Here is a 15,568-nt window from a genome sequence, read left to right on the forward strand (position 1 = left end):
TTAAAAGGTGCGCGCCATGCACATGTTCTTTTACACCCTTTAAGGTGTAAAATTATTTAGAGTGTACACTCTAAATCGTTTCACACCTTTAAAGGTGTAAAATAGGTGTATTAACAAAGATCACACCCCTTTCACACCCTACAACTTTGTTTTGGAAGTTCCTAAGGGTGTGACAATGGTGTACTACACCCTCAGGTGAAATATGGTCATTAGTGTGTCGCCTGGGTGTATAAAGGGAGTATGTTTATTTTTGATCACATGAACAAAAGTAAATATATACAACAACAGGGAACGGGAAATTACATTACAAAAGTGCATGGCGTGGATTTACAACACGTCTACCATCAGATGATATATGTAGATTTAGAAGATCTGTTGAGATAGTGCTTAAATTTCTTAGAACACGTTGCTCCACATTTCAAGACAGAACAAATACATGACAGTGCTCATTATATACTCAACTGCAGTTAATGTTTCTATGAGAAAAGTGGTATCAGAGTGAATAACATATATGCCTGCAATCTCAACGAACACGGGTAGGTCCTCCTCGGAAGGTTCTTTTGCAACAACACAGCCAACAGCAAATACGTTATCATTACCAACTGCACTTTTCACATAGACTATAGATTCTGCGTGAATATCACGGTCATGAATGTAACTCTGAATTGCTTCTGGGGCATGTTGAAGTAGTATCTCCTTGGAACCATCAGTAGATGTGGCATTTCTGATGAAGGGTTGCGACCACACATACATTTGATAAAATGTATGTCTTCTTGCTAATGAAAGGGTTACGTTCTTAAAATTTCGAGTTTTTCTAGCAACATCTTTAAAATGCTAGTGTTTCCCTTCGAAACGCATACACCATAGAGCTAGGAGAGGACCAAACATCCTGATGAGTCGCGGTTATGAACAATGTAATGCATTTTACAGGGGTTAGATATCTGTGGGTACCACACTGCAAATCCTTGAAGAAATGAATAAATGCAACGTTCTAAGTAATTAACATGCACATGGGGGAGGTGCCTGCTCATGAGGTCTACAATTTCACGAAAGGCTATATTCAGCTGCCATGCTTCATTGCCATACACAGCTGCCATGCCATACATGATTGTCTGTTTGTCGGCTGTGCATGTTAACACACATTTAATCACCTTGACGTGCATACATATATGGACCTCAATGTGATTACATGCAATATGCTGGTAATTGTGAATACACAGTTACCAGCATATTGCCACGAACCTAGCAGTTTTATTCAGCGTTACACCCTTTACACCCCAATTACCATGAGGGTGTTAAGATACACCTTAAAAGGTGTGCGCCATGAACATTTTGATTTACACCCTTTAAGGTGTAAAACGATTTAGAGTGTACCTGTCGAAACCAATGACAGCGCGCATCACTTAGAGGATCTTATCTGTTGATTGGGTGCAGCCTTTCCACGCCAAGACTGGGAGGTGACACGTGTTCGAACCCTGTCACCGGCTGCGCTCTCTGAGGTTTTCTCTTGGTTTTCCGAAGACCTTCCAGACGAATGTCGGCACAGTTCCCCCTGAAGTCTGCCCAGGACGCATATACTAACCCCCCCTGTCCCCCACTCCTTCCTGCTGTCCTCTCTCCATCTGTCCACGTCTGTACGCCGCTCATAGCTACAGTTGCTTCGCGGCGCTAACACAGAATCTTAAAAAAAAAAGAAGATTGGATGCAGAAGACGCGGTAGCCTACCGTGCTCCCGTAGCGGCATACTAAAACTCTAATAATATGTTTTACATGTTCATACAACGAATATTCATACAGAGCTTGCAAAATACAAATGCAGACACTAACACAAATAAAACACCGCATTAGTACGTATCTAAACAGTCAACGGGTTAAACTTGTTGATATTAGAGGCCAAGAAGTGTGTAAATTTTAAACTAGTATCCTCTGGATAGCTTTCCAGAGGATAGTAGTTTTAAATTTACACATTTCCCTATCATTGTCGTTGTGGGGTGCACGTATCCAATACATCGTATGATTAGAAGCCCTGTAACATGGATACTGTCGTTTATTACGTATGCTACGGCAATGCTTATTCCGTTTAATGTCCCGAAGGACACTTTAGAAGCGTCACCGGCATAGTATACGGAGAAGCATGCAGCAAGGCGACGCAACCGCACTACGCTGCCCGCTTTCAGTGCACAACGTCTAATTAGCGGTAATTAACAGTTTAGTCAACAACAAATAGAAAATAGAAAGACGGTTTTCTGAGTGAAACAAGCCGATGACAGCGTGAGACGTCCCAGAAATTAAGCCGTGGCATTCGATGCAAAAATAGGTAATTAGAAGCTCCACACTCGCGTCGCATTTCCGGTCACTGCTATGTAACAGAGGCGGCGCTTCCTCAGGGCACCACCCACCGTGCCGCCCGCGCGCTTCCTGTCCGTTACTAGGGCAACGTCACTCTTTCTGCCACAACAAAATTCGAGGTCTGCTGTGAACGCATGTATCACACCACTGCAAAACGACTGCATGGCGACGCAGGAAGAGCAGTTCAAAATGGCATTTTAGCTCCAGCACTGCAGTACAGAGACCAATATCTGTATCCGACCTGGAAGAATTTCGACATCGACACGAGTAACGAGATTAAATTTGAAAATTCTTTCTCCTCACCGGGAGCGTAGCCACGCTATAATTAGCAACATCAATATTCATTACCTGTCGGCAAACCCAGCAATTAAAGAGTGTACCGCAGGACCGAAAGTATCATCTACGCCGCATCTACGATAAGGTCACTCGGAAGAAAATTAACAAAACGACGGTACGACAAGGTGAAGTGCACCTTCCAGCGTGTCACTAGAACTGAGTACGCGAAACAAAAACAAACGACATCCGCCAACCCTGCCTCTATTTCTTTATCTCCTTCCCGCTCGAAAAAAGCGACTGACCACCATGTAAGCAACACGCAAGCTCACCTTCCTATGACGCCCTCATAAGCCGACAGTTGTGTTCTGGCGACCAGCGGCTGTTGCACGAATACGACTGTCTTAGTGGCCTTCCTCTAGAAAATAACGCGGCCATAATTGCGAGCCATTCTCCCGTCGCAGTGTTAGAAGCTGCCCCGAGGGCAGAATCCATTTAATTAGGGCGTTCCAACTTGATAATACTTTGCGCGCATAATAACATCCAGCAAGCCCATTGGGTTACAAATGGTTCCAAAGATACTTTGAACATACAAGCCTCAAATTACTCCGCCCTTGGAGCCCCCCCATCTGTTGCTTTGAGTGTTTGCGCGGAGGTACGTTTAAAGTGTCCGTTTCCTTTTGCGCTATACGTGTGTTTAAGAGCGTGCCGTAAAGTACACTGTGTGCATTCCCTTTCTGCTATTACATAGACATCCCTGGTAGGTTGACCGCATGCAGCACATGCTCTATCATGCCGCAGTGTGTGTGTTGACTCTCCTGCCGACGGAGAAGTTGAGTCAGATAACAACTATGTTTCAGGTAAGGCTTCACGGTGCATTATCGTGATTACAGTAGATGCCTTCATTTTGTGTTTATAAGGTTGTGTCTTGTGTCTGGAGCGTACACGCGTTGGTCTGGTCATTATAAAGTTTATGTATAAGTGTGGTACAATGTTAGTTTAGATATTATACATCGAGTATTAGACATTAGAGACAGAATGGCAATTGATGTTCTGAGTCTGGAACACATAGAAAGGACAAATACATACAGAGCCTCAAGTGCCTAAGAAATTAATGATGAAAGAACGAAGTCACTGAAAAGGTTAGCTGGCTAACCTTTTCAGTGACTTCCTTCTTTCATGATTAGAGACAGATTTTTGTGCAGGGATGGGATTTAATTTTTTCTCTCTTTTTTGTGTGTGTGTGTGGGGGGGGAGGGGGGGGTTCAGTTCGGGTTTTTGCACAGCGGCTCAGTTCAGGGCTAGAACAGAAAAACACAAAACAGGAAGGTTCGAACCAGTTCACCGAGTTATAACTTTCTCTCACTAAAGTTCGGTTTCATAACACTCTGCAAGAAGACACTTGGCTCACAAGTGTAGTACAGCGGCAAAGCTGTCAGTGCTTTGTAGATAGCCCCTGTATGTAAGTTACAGGACAACAGTGAAAGGGCAGACTGTAATACCTGGTAGAATGTTACGTTGTGCTCGGCTTGGAAACGAGTTCAGAGGCCAATTTTGCTATTGCCCGAAGCTTTATTACGACAAGTTGACAGTATATATATCTGCTGACAAATAAATAAATAAATGCGGGAGAGAGAAGGTGAGCGAAAAAACAGGAAATTTCATCCAGTGGGTCTTGCCTTTATACATGCTTGAAATTCAAAATGAACCAAGCGAGTCGTTATTTATTTATTTTGAACTTTCTGGGGAACTATACATTGCCACGAATGAGCCTCTGGTCACGAATGTGTCAGTACTTTGTACTAAATTCGTATTTTGATTGATGAACTATGACAACACCAACAATTTATGATGATTATTGGGGAATTTCGTCGCCAGAGGTGATACCCTCCCCCCATTGCTGATGGTAATGGATTAACTATGAAAGTACTTAGTAGGGCAAAGCACAGCAAAGGTGGCCCCAACAAACTAAAACCACGATAAACTGACAGCTGTATAGCCTGCCGCTTCAAACAGCTCGAGGAAACTTGGTACACTCAAAGAAACCATTGCCACACTGAACCTTCGTTCATGTGTGTTTCGGCTCATGAATTTGTCGAATGGAAACGCTTGATTTTTGTCTCGAAATAGCGGGGTCACCTTACGTGTTAAATCTACCCAAAATTATTAATTATTAGACTTTCAAAACGTAGTGGAACCACTAAAGCTCCACTTCATGAGTTGCAAGAGACACACTGGGGGGGGGGACTGGTTTGCTGAAGCAAACATTCCGCCAGAACAGTCTCGCAATCAGGTAACCGCTTCGGCAAAAAAAAAAAATAACCGTTCTTAGCGGTTTTCGTTTCGATTATATATATATATATAATAAATAATAATTATCAATGACTCATAAAGTATATTGTGAAACTTATAACAAAATAGGCTGGCAAACAGACGATTTAAATAGACGAGAAGACGAGAAACTTACAGTGAGGTGTCTCTTCTTTCCCCACATACACTTTGTGCCGAAGAATAGGCCGTGGCGTGTATAGCTGTCCCATGTCATCATCACTTCTTCATTTATTGTTGTTGTTGTCTTGATTGCAACGTTAGTTCGTTAGCCCCTTGCAACAACCAGTTGTGTTCGAAGCTCCTAAAAAAAAGGAAGAAGAAGAAAATACCCTCTTGTGTGTTTACGCTACAAGCACACAATTGAAAGGCAAAAAAAAGATATTGAAGGTCATGCAGACCGTGCGTGGCAGGAAATCATGTTTTAAACTTGCACTGTGCTATATGTCTGCCAAATGACGGACTTAGCAGAGATTTAAACTTCAGCTTCGCTTTGCTGCCAGTGAACAAGTACCATGCAGAAAATGCACGTTGATATATCGTATAATAGTACCGCAGTCGGAAGCGTTTTCACTAAAACTTTTCAGTTAGAATCCCACTTACGATTAATATTTTCCGGGCTTTAAAGGAACGTTCGACGGAGGTTGCAAAACCCTGTAACCAACTATCGCTACGTCCCTGTTCGTACGACTAGCACCCTCGTCGAGCTTAACATTCATTAAACTCATAACACACACCTCGCACCGTATGATTTTACACTCTTCGACGTTCACTCATGTTTGGTTTTCCTGCGTATCATAAGCGACACCACAGCCCGTGATTAATTTTGCCCGCCCAAAGGCTCTTTCATGCGCTAATATCTCAGCACACCGTCCTCCACATCTCTAAGCAACTTGCACCATGCCACACTTTTATTTGTCGGGCGCTGCTGGATCAAAGAAAGGCATTCCCTTATTTATGTATACCTACTAATTTACTATTAATATAGGGAGAAAGTCATCTTTAAGACACCGATTCATTGCTCATTTATTTATTCTTGCTCATTCAACCCCCGCGACCTTGGACAAGCCGCGTGGCTACCTTTCTTTTTTTTTCTTTTTTTTTGATGGTACGTCCCCCATTGATAAAAACTCAAGTTATTCCCAAAAGAAACCATGCAGGTAGCCGATATTTTAAAAGAAGGGGGGGGGATATACGTTACGTTAAAAGAAGAAATTTGCTATGTGCTGTTACGACCGTGGCGTCAACAGCGTTATCGTTATCGTCATCGCTGGGTGACCCGATCGCCATGAACATTCTTTCTGGAGAAGAGAACGATATAAAGGGAACGGCAAAACATAATCATCATCATCATCAGAGAACGAAGATGGGACATGGACAAAAAGCCCCGCGCTTGTTCAGCGAAGATCATTCTGCCTTGGCCTGTGGCAAATTCACTTCTTAAAAGCTTCTTAAATTAAGGATATAGGAGATAGTAGGTTAAAACGTTAAGGAAGATGGGCTCACTATTTTGTGTGACTCATCTAATCAGTCAACAGTACAAATAAACATTCTACTCTTTGTAGCTGGGCTTCTTCCTTCCGCTACCCAAGTCCAGACGCACCAACGCGCCATTCCGTGTAGCTGGAAGAAGCTTGAGTCATGAATTTTTAGGTTTCTGATTATTCCCTTCTGTGAGACTCACAAGGTATTCTGTAACGCCTCAAACAGAATGACAGCAGCTTACAGCTGTGTTAAAGGCACTGCGTCATATACATTATTTTACTTGGCAAGGCAAAATATATATAGACGTGTACAGTTGAAAGTCTTTGAGCTTTCGGTGCACGGTCTCTTACATGGTCACTGAGGGATTACAAATAAGTTCGGAAATCCTATTCGCTAAGCGTCGAAATTCTTTGATTTCACGCACCCAGATAAAAGATCAGTTCACACAAATACCCCTCAAAGTCCATTATGTAAAAGCCTGAGTCTGGGCACACAGAGGGACGACACGAACACACGTGTGTTCGTGTCGTCCCTCTGTGTGCCCAGACTCAGGCTTTTACATAATGGAGTTCTTCTACAAGCTTGCCTGCATATACGCATTCTTGTCACCCTCCAAAGGTCAGCAGAAATAAGCTCCGAGTTTATTATCACTCCCTGCAGTTAACGAGATAAGTTATGTGAAAACCACCCCATCAATAATGCACTGACATCAGTTGCATATAACCGCAAAAGACGATAGCGGTGGTGGTGGTGGTGATGATGATGATGGTGAAAGGGCTCGCCGTTGTTGGCCTCATAGATGTGGGCAACGTCACGACTGACGCCCTGGGGAAAGACGATAACAAAACTACACTGGTGTGATTCCAATCCCTTTATTCGATGGGTTTACAACATTTCTTTTCTTCCTTCCTTCTTCCCGAAGTTTATCTAGCAATATCGCTCAAGGTATACATGTTTCAAGATTAAAATGTTTGCATTAAAGGCAGTAACCATAAGAAATGGGATCACATTTTCGCTCTTGCTTATAATTTGTCTCAAGTGTTTGCCTGACGCTCCTTTGGTGAGTAATAAATAATTGCAAAGTGAGCAACTGATACGCCAGTAAAACAGGGATGCTTACCGTATATACGTGTCGAGGAGGGCAAGCCTTAGGCGTTTCTGAGAGAGAGAGAGAAAAAAAAGGAAAGGTAATGGTCAGACGTAAAAATGTACAGTCTTCGCTCTGTATGCGTGAACCGATTTGCAAAGCAAAGAGAAGTTCACTGGAACTGAAAAATCATCATTCAGTTTAAAAAGCCAGTTGAAATGAATGTTTCACACACAATATACAGTAAAACACGGTTATTCATTTATATCGAAATCGAGGCATAAGAAATTTATTAAACCGAACAATCTAATTGACCTTGAAACATCTTGAGACTCGTGTTGTGTTCGTCTGTTTCAGGGGTGGGCAGTAATACTCATATTTTGTATTATAATACAAATACATAATACTTCCCAGAAATCAGTATTGTAGTTAGTTAGTTAGGTAATAAATTAGTGAAATAAAGTAAACCTTGGAGCTTTCAGCAACCCACCATGGGTGCTACCTGCTCCATTGCAAGAGCTGTATAGCTCAGTATTGTAATACTAATACATAATACTTTGATTTTGAGGTATTATCATACACAACACTAATACTTATGTGTATTACACTAGTAATACATTTATACAAAATCGGGGGTTCCGAAGGAAGTAAAAGCAAAAATATACACAATTTGTGCAGTACTCGTTGCGACCATCATACTCCGATATATTATTTTTGGGCGGTTACATTTCAACAGGTTCTCAAAGGGACACTCTTGTATACTGCGTGTCTATTCGGTCATAGACGAAGGAAGGCAAATGACAGTACCTCTCAGACGTGATGAGACAGTGCTGACCAATTTCGGGCGCAGTCGACTTCCTACTTTCACTGTGTCAGTCTCGATGTCTTTTAGTCTCGGCAGAAAAAAACGTTCAAAATTGTGTGACCGTCCGTGGCAACTGCCTACAAGAGTGACTTTACTGGACGCTCTGTTCCAGACGACAGAGGCCTTCTAAATGTGATTAACTAGAAGGAATGCAGGAGAGCGTCCAGTAGCCGCTGGTCCTGAGGTCACTCTCTTTTGGATATTGGGTAAGGAAATAATAGGGAACAGGGGGCTGTTTCTGTCTCCAAAAAGTATGTGGAACACAGGAAAATTACTGATATAGTGCACTGGTAACACTTTGTTGGTCGGAATTACGACCTCTCAAAAAGTATTACAAGTTCTAGAGTCTTATAATACATGCAATACCTCGATTTTCTGTATTATAATACACATACAAATACTTTTGGAGAATGAGTATTAATACAAATACTCGAAAGTATTACAGGAATAGTCGCTCAGTCGGTAGCGTGTCCGCCTGCTGATCCCAAGATCGCGGGTTCAAACCCGGTCGCGAACGGTGGGCAACTTGGTGGAAGGGTACAAGTTGCTCGGACACGTCGTCTTCCTCGAAGGACGTCAAATGTGGTGTGCCGTGTGTCGAGATTTCGGCGCATGTTAAAGGACCCTCAGGTGGGCAAAATTATCCCACAGATCCGACCACTGTGGCGTCGCTCATGGTCACAGTTGTCTCGCGACGTAAGGCCCCGCATTATTATCACAGGAATAGTATTATAATACAAAGTATTACAATTACTGCCCATCCCTTGTCCTGGTCTGTGTGTTTCTGCCTCAGAACATTTACTTTCCATCCCCAAGCAGCACAATGTACTAAAAGTCGAGTGCAATAGGGGTGGACGGTATGTGTCTTATCAATGTTCTTTAGTTTCACGAGTGTGTTCAAGGCCTTCCACCTACCCGTCCACCCCTATTGCACTCGACGTTCAGTACATTGTGCTGCCTGGGTCATTATTAAACTGCCCCAGCTGTACCGCTTCGTCCTTATACATCAGGGGCGAACTAGGGGGGCGCCTGTTATCTGTGCAAAGTGGACGACAAAGTTTAAGACATACCAAACTATGAGATTAGACGGCACGTGAAGCGGCGATATTTGTCATAGATAGAGGTTATCTCGCAATCATGTATGTCCGGTTTCGTTGAAATAAGTAAGAAAAAATGTAATGCACATGTAAAAAAAAATGTAATGCACATTCTCCGTCAGCAGACTTTGCGATTTCGGTACTCTTTGTGTGTTGTGAATGCAGAAATCTGCTTCCAGGGAAAAGGCAAAAGTCGTCGCTCGCATTTTTCGGGATCCTAGTATGAAAAAGCACAGCATGACATGTCTGCATCGTGCTTTTACGGTCAAAACACTCAGCCTCGTTTATTACCGAAGAATAGCTTTCGATAACAACATCGATGACGTCTTACTCGGTGGGAATAATTCAAACCACGCGTACATTTCTATGCCACATCAAGCGCGCGCAATTGTCAATTCATCCGTACAATGGAAACACGATGAGAGAAGGCACAAGAGAACACGGACGGAAAGTTCTTGTGCGTTCTCTCATCATGATACTTAGCTCAACCAACACGAGCTCCATCTCCTTGGAATAACGATCAGAAACTCTGACGAAGAGAAAGTTAATGTCCGCGAGTTATAATATTATTTAGGCGTACTATTGGTCTAAGCAGTTTATATTCTAGAGAAACTGGACAACCGTGACCTATTCGGGGCAATAAACTTTTCGTTTTACACGTCTTTGTTTTTCATCGCTATATTGCAAATATCGTAAAAGATTCGTTAGAAACGAGTGGGGTGCACACACGTGTCGTTTGTATTGAGAAAACATGTTATATGCGCATCACTTATCTACCAAACAAAAAGAAAGTTCCTTTCCATGTTGTACGCATAGTGAGCATCCAAAACGTAACCGAGCCCACTTCCAACATTGTTCAAACGTCAGACCTAAACGACCCATCGGACCGAGTTGAACACGATGAACATAGCCAGAACACAGAACATCTCCGCTGCTATCGAGCGACATGACATCGATTGAGCGTCCAGTAATCCTATGGGATCTTAATGCTACCACGACGCCAACCAGCCTTGTATTCGGTCGGCACGGGGAGCCTGACTAATGGTCCGCGAGACTCGCAAAAACCTCCCTTACGTAGCTGGAAAACAACGGGCGACTCTTCGACGAGTTATTGATGGCAGGACTGCACCATTCATTAATTGCAGCTAGACTAAAAAATTAGAATGGTTTTGAAAATTGCTCTGTCGGGCGTCAAAAAACAATACTGTTAACGGAGTCTAGGACGACTTCATCTGCAAGGACGTGCATTGTAGAATGACGCTGGTTTCTCATTATTGCGGACGTATGATTTGGAATCGATTGATTGATTGATAAAAGAAAAAAATGGAGACGCTACCAACTGATCCACCGAGGTCGGTATCAAGCTCTCTAAAGCAAAATCTTGCACAAGAAGAAGATACTGTATGGGTGGTTAATTTCGCGTCTTAATAATTCGCGAATTCGGACGGAAGCACGCATGGGAAATATTTCGCGGTACGTTGATCCTGCACCACGGAGTTCTTATGGGGTGTCACTTATTTCGCGGGACTTTCATTTTTCGCGAAATTCGCCAAAATTAAGTCCACGCGACGTTATACAGTATTTTAAGTATACAGTATTTTAAGTAGAACAGTGGGTAAGATTCCTCTATATGTTTCCTTCCAGCCATCACCGAGAGAAAAAAAAAATCATATAATATCAACGCACTTTCCTTATATGTAAGCCCAGGACTGAGCAACAACCGCGAAATCGTGCAGGAAAAACGCATACACATGTAGAGAGAGAGCAACGAGATTTGAGAACGGAGATATCATGCTATTTCATCTGGTCAAATCATGTATGCCGCGGCGCAGCAAATACAAAAGTACATTGTGAGGCAATCACGTTGTACCAATAATATGGGTAGCGCAATTGGTTACAGATGAAATATGACACTAAATGGAGAGGCATAATGTACTCACGCAGGTTATTCATATTCTCGTTGTCCATATTCACATTATTATTCATAGCTTCGCACTTAACCGCATTACTATGAAAACGCTTAATAATCCGCAAGGTAACACCCAAGCAGGTCAGGACTACAGTATACACGTTGCACTAGTGTTTCGAGAGTATCGGCGAAAACACCTACCTCGCCAAAGAAACTTGGGCAGAACCTGCAGCCGAGAGGCAGCAATGCTTCGGGTCGCCCATGATTCAATTGTGCAACTGGCTTTTCTGTGTGTCGCTCCTCAAAACACAGCGGTTGATTAACCTGATAAGCTCCAGATTTTGAAGTGCATACAAAACGCAAGCAGGTGGCCTGTGCAAGCATTACGTCATGAAATACCATTTATAATCCCAGACGTCTTATCTCATCTCCTTTCCGTTCTGGAAGACAGGTTGAGTGACAGCATCCGCCATACGTTGGAAAAGCTGCCTGCCAGTTTCATTCGCTGTTGAATGTCTTTGTGCTCTCCTCTTTCATATGTGCTAAGACAAAGCACGTATAGAAAACGGGACAACTGAATATATTCTTTCGTGAAGCAGTTAACCTATGTGACTAATGTATGGTTGCCGAGTATCGGCAGGCCAAATCTGGACAAGGTACAGGAGTGGGGGTGGGTTGCAGAACGACAGGGATTTTGCTGCCATGTTTGGTCCACCACACAGAAAATATATTAGCACTGTGTCGTACGCCTCCGATTTCTCTGCACGACAGTGACGTGATATTTGCAGAAACTTTGAGCGAGGCTGAGAACATGGAAAGAAAAACGACGTTGTTTCGCGCGCTGTTGTACTTGATCACGGGGGATTTGCAGGAAAAGTCAGCTGGAAAGGAGGGCTTTTGCAGCACACGGGTTAGCACCTACGCCATCCTGGGTTAGGCAAAATGGTCATGGGAAAAAAAATGAGAGTGGTAGTTGATTAGTGGGTCTACTCCCCTACTCCAGGAAGTACTCATTCACTAGAGTATTTCCTTTGCTTTCTTTTTATTTTGTTGGTAGGAATTGCGCCTAGTAGGTTTTACTTTGCGACGAAGAATTCTCCCTTCATATCACACGATGTCGAAGTCCACGGGAACGTGTTAGGCGGTCACTTCATCATCACAATATATATGTTGTTGTTGTTCCATTCATATCCCAATGTTTCCTTATTCGGTAATTGAAGGGCATCTGACAAAGCAGATGATCCAGATAAGGAGGAAGACGTAAAATTTGCTTCACGGGATGCGGCAGGCGATGGCCATCATGCATTACATGAGCTAACTGACGAGTTTGACGAAGAGCAAATCGCAGGGAATTATAATGGTGAACTAAACTAATGAAAAAGCCGTACGGCGAATTTTTTGGGCTAAAAAAAAATAAGTGTTCATCTTCCAGAAGGATTTCCACATGCGCTGCACTATTTTTGACAACTTTTAGCTTAAGATGAGCATCGTGAACATTTTCCCATTTCTGTACATGGCCGACAACAAATAATAGCGCCAAACATTCTTCATAATCACTAAGCCCTGATGTACTATATTTTGTACGTGACGCTATCTTCTATAGCGAAGGTATAGTAACCTCATATTTTGTATCTTCTGTTTCCTTGGACGGTATAGAAACCAAATCAGGCCGAAAAAAATTCAACTAAATAATAAAAAAATCCAGTGTTAAACGTTAACATGGAGGCATAATGGGCGAGAACGAGTGCAAACAAAGACAAGGGCGCAAGAGACGGACACACAGCACTCTTACTGAGTTAGCCTTACTCATGGAGGTATAGATCGTATTTACAAAAACGAAATTAAATATGAGAGAGGTTAAAGCAGTTGAAAAGTGTCTGAGCATTTGTGCTGCAGACGTCTCCACGTGCATGGATTGTCGTGGTCGCGTGCTTGGCTGCGCTTGTCGGCTCGCCAAGTTAAAAGTACTTCGCGTAAAGCAGCTGGGTGAGTTATGGGCCAGATTTCAAGCCAGAGACAAAATCTCTGCTCTTGTTTCTTTTGCGATGCGCATGCATTCTAGCTATTCGTTTAAAACGGACAATGAATATTTTGGACGATGTAAAAGTTTTACAGCTGTTGTATTCATTTTACCGTTTGTCGTTTCAGCTATCTTCTGTCAGTGATGGACTCTTCAGAAGCAAGGGTACGCACTTCTAAGAGTTTCACGCCAGTGGTTCGAACAGCATATTTTTCCATAATAATAACTATCCGACGAAATCTTGTTTCTTCCGCCACATCGAGGATCAGAACTGATGATGAGAGCAGGAAAGCTCTGATAATCAGTAGTATTTTAATAGATATATTGTATATAGTATTTTAGATAATTAGTAGTAGAAGGGCTGGTACAGGATATGGCGCCTATAACGGTCCTCTCCAATTCCAAATGGCACAAAAAAAAGTAAAATAAAACATCCCTGGCGTCTGTCGCTGAAACACCAAACTTATGAAAGAAAACTTATCGGAACTGAAAGAAACAGGATTTGTAAAACTTTTTTTTCCATAAAGTTACCTTTTTTCCAGTCCCACTTTTAGAGTTACAACACACATATACCGCCGGTTTTATTCCGATGTGCGCGAAATATGAGAATACGACCAAATCTTCAGAAGTTTTGCGACTACTTTATATTTGTATCACTTTGTATGTTATTGTATTTTAATTCTAATGCCAATACATATGCTGTCTCCTATCAAGTTTAGGGAGCATGCAGGTCTCCCTCACAGTCCCAAAAGTTGATACGAGAGAGAGCGCACAACGTTCACTCACATTTTTTTTAGGTCATAGAAGAGCTATAGGATATACATCATTTTAAGATTTTACTATAGCCGTGTGTTTTTACATAACGACATTGACATAATGTGCCGTCAATTTAGGCAGGCAGACCGCTCAAACCCCTACGTCACCCCCCCTTTTTTTCCTTTTTTTTTTTTTTTTTTTTTAGTGAGGTAGCGCATGTATAAGATGGATAAAATCTACCGATTTATGAGCATAACGATGAAAAAAGAGAGAAAATGTGTGATTTTCATTGGTGTTCATCGAGTACTCACCTGACACTTTCATTATGTTGAATTATCTGAATAAAAAGGAAGAAGATTACATAACCAGTGTTTGCGTAAGTAATTTGTACTCTTTCCCTTTTTAATGGTCAAGATTGTAAAAGAACAAAAAAGGAAAAACGTCCTAGTGGGTGGTCCGGAATCCACACAGGCTACTTTACAAACTACCTCAGAAACTATTTCGATGGTATATCGCCAAAATAGGCACAAGGAAAAAACACGGAAAGACTCTCAGCTTTCCGTGCAAATAACAGTACACACAGCACCTCCCAACACCAGTATACTGCTGTTACACATTGTCTATAGCAACACTGTACTGCTGTTATACACTGCTCGTTCCCTTGTAGGAGGATTCCTGGCGCTACACTCGATTCTCCGTTCTCCACCAGTGAAAGGTCGAGATTGTCGACAATTACACGGGCAGGAGCAGCAGTGGAGTGCTGAGGGATCAATGATTAATGATCGGTAATGGCGACTCGCAGTTCAACTTTTAAAACGGCTGCCTCTAATTACAGTCTTGGAAGCATACAGGTAGAGAGTCGATATGTGGCTTCCGCATGGGCCTACAATAAAGATATTATTTATTGCACCACTGCAAGTAATTCCTGGTAGTGAACTTGCATGTCATACAGGGAATGGCTGCATGGAGAACACCGGCAAAAATTACTTAACTGCGTTACATGCAATGTGTAATCATCGTGCTCTTCAATGAGGAAACACAAACACCACTGGTTCGTGTTACTTATTTTGATCTGCACATTAGTGGCATTTAGTGTGGAGAAACTTTTAAGAATGCGAGTGGTTTGCCCGGTTTTTTTGTTGTTTTTTTTGTTTGTTTTTTTGTGAAGTCTCGATTTTTTCAAATTCCATGTTAGCGCCGCGAAGCAACTGTGGCTACGAGCGGCGTACAGACGTGGAGAGATGGAGAGGGACAACAGGAAGGAGTGGGAGGCAAAGGGGTTACTACGCGTCCTGGTCCGACTTCGGGGGGAACTGTGCCGACATTAGTCTGGAAAGTGTTTGAAAAACCCAAGGATACCCTCAGACAGCACAGCCGGTGGCAGGATTCGAATCCATCA

At 42.5% G+C, this 15,568-nt stretch overlaps 2 long non-coding RNA genes across 2 annotated transcripts in view; one reads left to right on the forward strand and one right to left on the reverse strand.

Annotated features, from left to right (window-relative positions):
- Positions 1-11,717, reverse strand: part of LOC135398378 (uncharacterized) — a 78,370-nt gene extending 66,653 nt beyond the window's left edge. The window contains exons 1-3 of the long non-coding RNA XR_010424096.1: positions 11,595-11,717; positions 7,556-7,593; positions 5,090-5,254 (exon numbers count right to left, since the gene is read on the reverse strand). This is a non-coding gene — a long non-coding RNA (uncharacterized LOC135398378). The remainder of the gene's footprint in view (positions 1-5,089; positions 5,255-7,555; positions 7,594-11,594) is intronic.
- On the forward strand, positions 2,989-14,180 carry LOC135398385 (uncharacterized). The gene is made up of 3 exons (XR_010424097.1): positions 2,989-3,277; positions 3,374-3,482; positions 13,542-14,180. It is a non-coding gene; the product is annotated as an uncharacterized LOC135398385 (long non-coding RNA).
- The last annotated feature ends 1,388 nt before the right edge of the window (positions 14,181-15,568 follow it).

The sequence above is a fragment of the Ornithodoros turicata genome, chromosome 1, assembly GCF_037126465.1.
Source record: "Ornithodoros turicata isolate Travis chromosome 1, ASM3712646v1, whole genome shotgun sequence".
Lineage (NCBI taxonomy): Eukaryota > Metazoa > Arthropoda > Arachnida > Ixodida > Argasidae > Ornithodoros > Ornithodoros turicata.